This window comes from Populus alba, chromosome 17, assembly GCF_005239225.2.
Source record: "Populus alba chromosome 17, ASM523922v2, whole genome shotgun sequence".
Taxonomy (NCBI): domain Eukaryota; kingdom Viridiplantae; phylum Streptophyta; class Magnoliopsida; order Malpighiales; family Salicaceae; genus Populus; species Populus alba.
The window spans coordinates 14591509-14598315 of record NC_133300.1 but is presented as its reverse complement, the minus strand read 5'-3'; the positions used below and the strand labels follow the sequence as shown (position 1 = coordinate 14598315).

Genomic DNA, 6807 nt, shown 5'->3' with positions numbered 1-6807 from the left:
TACTAGCATGTGTTGGATACATCCTAGCCTACCTACTCAAATGCTTCAGAACAAGATAATTAGGGCTAATAAGCTACCCTAAAAAATGATTATTAGTTCCCGAATTTGATTAATTAATCAAGCCTTGGATTCTATGTTTGACTAATTGCAGATTAATTCCCCTGAAATCCGTGAAGACGGTGATATAATCAACTTGTAGATTTGTCATAATTTTTGGGGGATTGTGTTGCTAATTGAGTTTATTGTGGTCAAATTGGCATGATCAAGGCATCACTTGAATTTCTTTACTTTTTAGACTATGATCCTAAGAATGCCAAATCATTTTGAGTCCTTGAAGCCCTCACAGTCAAATTTAGATCAATCAAACAACTCTCTCCTCAGCATCCTAGCTAGTGTAGACCATTCTTTAGTAGCAAAATTGTGGAAAATCTGTCCCAGTGACAATGATATCCACTTGTATTAATTACTCGATCATATTCAGCTTAATTAAACTACTTGGAAAAATATGTCGATGAAAAAGGCACTGAGAAATTAAAAAAATATATAGTTATACTTGGATATATAGTACTATATATCTAGATCATAACAACTCAATTATTTAAATTATGGACAAATCCACTCTGTAGCCCTACTAGTTTGGCCCAATGTGTTGGATAAATATATAGTTGGTTGCCCTTTGCTAGCGACTACTGGCTGCTAGGATAGTCCATGCATTGTTGAGGGATTTCTTTCCATTTTCTTGCCAACCCACTTTCATAATTCAAGCACTCTTCTTCTGTAGCCCATTAATATGCTTCAAGAGAAACTTGAACATTTTTCAATGATATCAATTGGTAGTTGACAATGGTTGCTATTGTTTTCTTGCTAGTAAGTTTACGTCTTCTTGCTGGCATTATGCATCCCACATGCTCATTCCTCTATTAAAATGGTGCTTAAATTAAAATAAAATATCAAAGATAATTTTAACAGCATGAAGCCTGCATATTTTACTTTTTGATTGATTTCCATCGGGCAGCAGAGATTTAAACAAGCACTTTAACTATGTTTTTCTTGCTCACCCAACAATATGAGAATCCTTGCTGGATCTGTGAATTGAGACCCATATGCTATGAAGCATATTAGAATGGATTCTGTGCGAGTCGTGCTCAGATTACTTGAGTTTGAGGCCATGAATTTCTTGGAATTGGAGTAAGTTTCTTTGATCACCATTGCAGCTACATAATGTTTACCGTTTTCTCAAGTGCTATTGGATTAATTTCATTCCAAAATAAAAATCTCTCAAATCCCTAATCTATTGGATTGTCAATGCTACCAGGGAGTGCAGGCTCCTGAAGTCGATCCAGGCTGCAAGTAGAAGAAAATGCATGATATGGTTAAAGAATTTTCCTGAATTGGGATCATATTATTATGGAAAACTTGATATGGGCAGGAGATTTGATGAACCAATTTGACCATGCCCTATTGTACACACGAGTCAAAACAAGAAGAATGAATTCGTGCAATCACAAGACTATAAAATGAACATAAAAATATGGTCTTGAATGGTAATTGCAAGCATTAAAATAATTAGTAATTGCAAGCATTAAAATAAAAATATGGATATCATCACACCCACACGATAGCTTCCCATTTAGCAAGTCCATAGCTTGAAATGATCCTCCTCTTTCACTCCTCTGCAGCTGCCACATAAAAAAAGAAACAAATTATTATGATCTCTTCTGTTCTATTATCAATGTCAACTGAACTTGAAAATATTAGATAATTTGCAAGTGATAAGCATACATACATTGTAATAATCCACAACAACAAAATTTATCAATCTGGTGGCAGCAGCCCCATCACAAGTATGAAGCATGTTTATGAGATTTCCTGAGTTATTTTCACAAGAGAGTTCCTTCATTGGGATAGACCTAAAGTAATTTACCAACACAAAGACCTACTCTTATCATCAAGAGGAGGTGACTCTCCTTTGTTAGCGCAACTTCCTGCTTTCATGCCATCATCTCATCTGCCACAAAACAAAGTTCAAAACAAAATTATATGTATATGGTATAACGAATTCTATTGATGTATGAAAGTTTAAAAACAAAAATGAAAGAATTTTTAACGTGATATATTTTACATTGATTTTCAACCATGTAATTCCATTGGTAGGCAATGCCTTCACTTGCTTCCTTGGATTGAATTGAAGTGAAAACAAGTAGCCTTTAGTTGTTCTGGATCATGTCACTAAATAATGGCCAATCTTAACCATTTTGAGGCATGTTTGCCACATGAAACTAATATTTCATTAACCCAGTATCAGTAAAGACCTTGGTTAGTCCATGTGGGGCTTGAACATAATCTTCTAAGATTAATGTAACAATTTTGTTGGATTTGCTGATAAGAAAGCTTTAATTTCCTTTAGGGTATCAATTGCTGGACCTATTGGGGCAAACATTTATATTTTCACACATTAGAGAAAATAAATGAAACAAAAAAATATAAATAAATCATATTATGTAGTAAAGAATCAATGTACATACAAATGCGGTATAATAATAACATTGCCGTTTAAATGAATGACATAACCATACATCTCCTTGAAAATCATAAGTATCAAGCATCAAGGTTTGAGCTCCATTCTGTTGTAAAATAATTAATGGCACTTGTTAACTTGCAAAAGAAAAGAAAAGAAAAGAAAAGGGGGTTCTAACATGATGGTAAGTAGGAAAAACAACTTACATTTAACTGCTCAATTTTAATTTTTTGTCTTAAAACTAAATTTTTTATGTTTTTGAATAAAATAATTTTTTTTAAATAAAAAAATTATTTTAATATATTTTTAAGCAAAAAAATCATTTCAAAAAGCAATCATTACCATATTTTCAAAAACTACCTAGTTATTAGTTAGAAACCGAATTATAGCTTTATATATCATATAATCCTCCTTCAGTCTCAATTCATAATCCAGTAGGACAGGTATTTAAAGATATTGAATTTTTGTTTAAACTAATTTAGTAACAATGATTAAAGTTGGGAATGTCACAAACAATCAGTGGTAATTTTTGTTTAAACTAATTTTGATGCAATATCCATTTCCAATTCCGAAGCTTTCCACTCAGAATTCTCAGCTTCTTTAAAATCCTGAATCTACCAAGTTCCACATACCCTGCAACTCGGTATCAACAGTCAGTGAAATTCAGTCGGCACTCCTCCATCTGAAGGAGGGCCCTTTTTATATTTTGGGAGATCTCAATCTATTATTAAATGGACCATGGCCAAGGCAGGCCCTCCATTTCAGTATCAAACGTACGCTAACCACCCTAATTCGTCCAATTTGCGCTGTGTGAATCCCTGTTTGTTGTGACTGATAACCTTCCTGGAAACTACCCTAAAGCAAATCCTTCATTGATAGACTCTATCTTTTGCTTATTATTTTTTTTCTTTTGATTTGTAACCCTTACCCTCCACATCTTCATGATATCATTGTCTAAGTTATAACATTCCTAAACCAAAAGTCTAGGAGGTGGCTTTGTAATAAAAACTTGAAACTAAGAGGTTTGTTTTTTCTATGGTTTCAGGTTCGAGCCCTGTAATTATTTATATAATAGCCACTGGAGACTTATATAGTCGTTAATTTCAGGGCCCGTGAGATTAGTCAAGGTACGTGTAAGCTAGCCCGGACATCCACATTAATAAAATAATAAAAAAAAAAAGCATATGTGAACTAACCACTCAGATGGGCCAATGAAGGCGTCTGTGAACTAAATGTTGCCTAACAAACTCATAAACGTGGTGCGTCCATACAAAAGAGAGAGAAGAAAATAACCCGCATAATTATTATGCAAACAAGAGAATTAGGGAAGTACCAGAAGCTTGAATTGGTTTGTGATGGTTGATCTTACACATCTAGAACCTGAAAATCCTACCAGGCAAGAGGAACAATAGAGCCCAGCTTCACAATCTTGGTTCGATGAGCATCCATCAAGTATCTAAATATTGATATTTACGAGATGAATTAGGGGAAAAAAAAAAACAAATTAGAGTTAACGTTTCATGATCACATGCATGTAAAAGGGAACGCACAAACCCTGCATTGTCCATTGGAGCAAACTGTAGCAACATCAGCAAGGACCACTAAAGCTGTGATAATCAAAAACAAGTTCTGAGAAAAACCCATGTTGCCAGGGAAACGAAAGGGTGTGCAACTGCAACTACTATAGGAGAATAAAGGAATGTAAGGAGGCAGGACATATATCCGTGCAATTAATATTTAGTATTCTATGTATGTCAAGTGTCATTGAAACGATGGATTTTGTGTGTTCGATTTTTCCATGGATGACAGATTAATGTGAACTTTTCCTGTTTGTTGGCTGAGAAAACAAAGGAAACTTCACAAAACTCTGCTGGGAACAGGACAGATGTGGAGTTGGCCATCTATTCATGTTGAAATATGGAAACAAGGTTCCTTCTACGGTAAATTGAAAGTCACCTTATTTGCCTCTAAATAAAATATGTACCTATCTAATTATTTAACCAAACATTTGACCAAGATCAAATCAAAGACAGATCAATGGTGCAGTTAATGGCCAATTTTGATGTTTTCCAAATGTAAGGTCTAGGTTAGCAGATACTGTACAGGAGTTGGGAAAGAAATCCTCCTACTGTACTAAAATGTTTTTGAGAAAATTAATGAAGCTTTGCGTTCTAGATAGTGAAGCTATTCTTCTTCTTCTTTTTTTTCTTCATTTCTTTTCAATTTTATTCTTAGAATATATTTTTTTTATAATTTTTTAAATTATCTTTAAATCGATTAAATTGACTGAATCATGTCAAAACAACTCATAAACAATTTAAGTTTAAACTCGGGTTAGGTGAGTCAATTTTGTTTTCTCAATTTCATCCTTTAGATTTGTTTTACCATTCAACTAAATTGTTTTTGGATTGATTAAATTATCAATGGCACATCAAAATAATTTTCATATAATTTAATTTTAAATTTGAGCCGACATGAAGTTAGGTCTAGAAGGTTTTTTTTTTTTTTTTTTTTTTTTTTTTTTTTTCCAATTTCATTGTATTAGTCGGCTAAGTTGCTGGTAGACTCATCAAGTTAATTTGATCATGTTAAGTTAATTTTTATTTTTATTTTAAACTTGGATTAGATAAGAAATCAAATTAGAAGGTTTCAAGTTTTAACATATTGGGAAATGTTTAATATTAATACCAAATAATTTTTTATAATCTAGATATTTTTTTTTTTTTTTATCCTACCTGCAATATTACATGAGCAATCAGCAATAGATAACGATTAACCGATAATTTAATAATTGAGTTAATTTACAAAGCATATATTTTAGGTTTGCAATTTGTTTCTCAGGAGAGTGAGGAGAATCAATGAAAGCAACAACGATTAACCGATAAGGAGAATAGATAGAAGAACGTGAGAGGAAGAGTAATAGCCGTATGTATGGTATTTAAAATGTTTTTTATTTAAAAATATATTTAAATAATTTTTTTCGAGTTTTTTAATTTTTTTTTAAAATATCAAGAATCAAAATATTCTAAAAAAAATGCTTTTGATTACCGGGGCGTGGAATGTTGTCCATGTTTGAATGGTAAAATTTGAACCAGACAAAAGAAATTAGTTCTTCGGGCCGGTCTCAAACAAAAGAAATTGGGCCTAACTTTGTCCATTCCTTCACGGTCCAGAACTTGTACTAGGAAAAGCCCATTATGAATCCATTTAGTGTGTAGTTTGGACTAATGTAAAATGAATAAAAATAACATGGATTACTGCATAGAAATTTAATTAACTCATGTTTTTACCTTGCATGCTACTGCTGGAGTAATATCGCCATATACACAAAAATTACCGCATTAGAGTACTTTCCATGAATCTCTCATCGTGGAGTGAACTGACAGTGAAGAGTGAGATAAGGTTATCATGAGCAAATAAATGAAAATAAAATGGTGAACTCTTATAGGCTTTCATGGGCTTTGAGCCCGTTTCTTGTTTTATGCCTAAAATAGGCTCAAAAGCAATCACTAGCCGTCAATAGATATTTTTAAAATCACATTGACTCAACCTTTCACTCACAATGATAGGAAAACATCCTACCATATGAAAATATTTAAAAAAATTGACGCACATGAATGAAAATGCTATTATGGCAATTTTCTCACATAGATTTTTGATTGAATGTCTTAAGTTAAGATGGTTATTCTTTAATTTGCCTCTTGAAGTTCTGAGATTTTATAATTGAGTTATTATTTTTAATATTTTTTTTAATTTCACCCTTAATCAATGCAACTATACCCCTGAATTTTTGCATCATTTACAAAATAGTCCTTGATTTCAAATTTAGGCTACCTTTGGGAACGCGTTTGAAATCGTGTTCCCTCAAAATTTAAATTTTTTGTTTTTTGTTAAAAAATATATATTTTTTTATGTTTTCAGATCATTTTGATATGCTGATTTTAAAAAATAAAAAAAATCATTTTAATGCATTTCTAAGCGAAAAACACTTAAACCGCAACCGTTATCACAATCTCAAACAGACCCTTAATCAATTCAGTCTTTAATTGACTCCTTAAACTTTTATTTCTTTCAAAATCACCCCTGATAAAAATCACTTAACCCCTATAGTGTCAGCGCTTATTCACTTTGGTCCCTGTAATTTTATTTCTTAGAATTTTAATATAAATTGACCTCAAACTTTGATAGTTTTTTCAATTTAGGATTGCGTTAATTAAACTAATTTCAAAGTTTGATTAAATTCCTAAACTTATCAATTCTTCTATTTTTTTTTTTTGGCCAAAATTGAC

The 6807-nt window shown here is 32.1% G+C and overlaps 1 pseudogene; it reads right to left on the bottom strand.

Moving 5' to 3' along the window:
• Nucleotides 1-1286: 1286 nt before the first annotated feature.
• Nucleotides 1287-4162, bottom strand: LOC118042740 (PI-PLC X domain-containing protein At5g67130-like; annotated as a pseudogene).
• Between the last annotated feature and the right edge of the window lie 2645 nt (nt 4163-6807).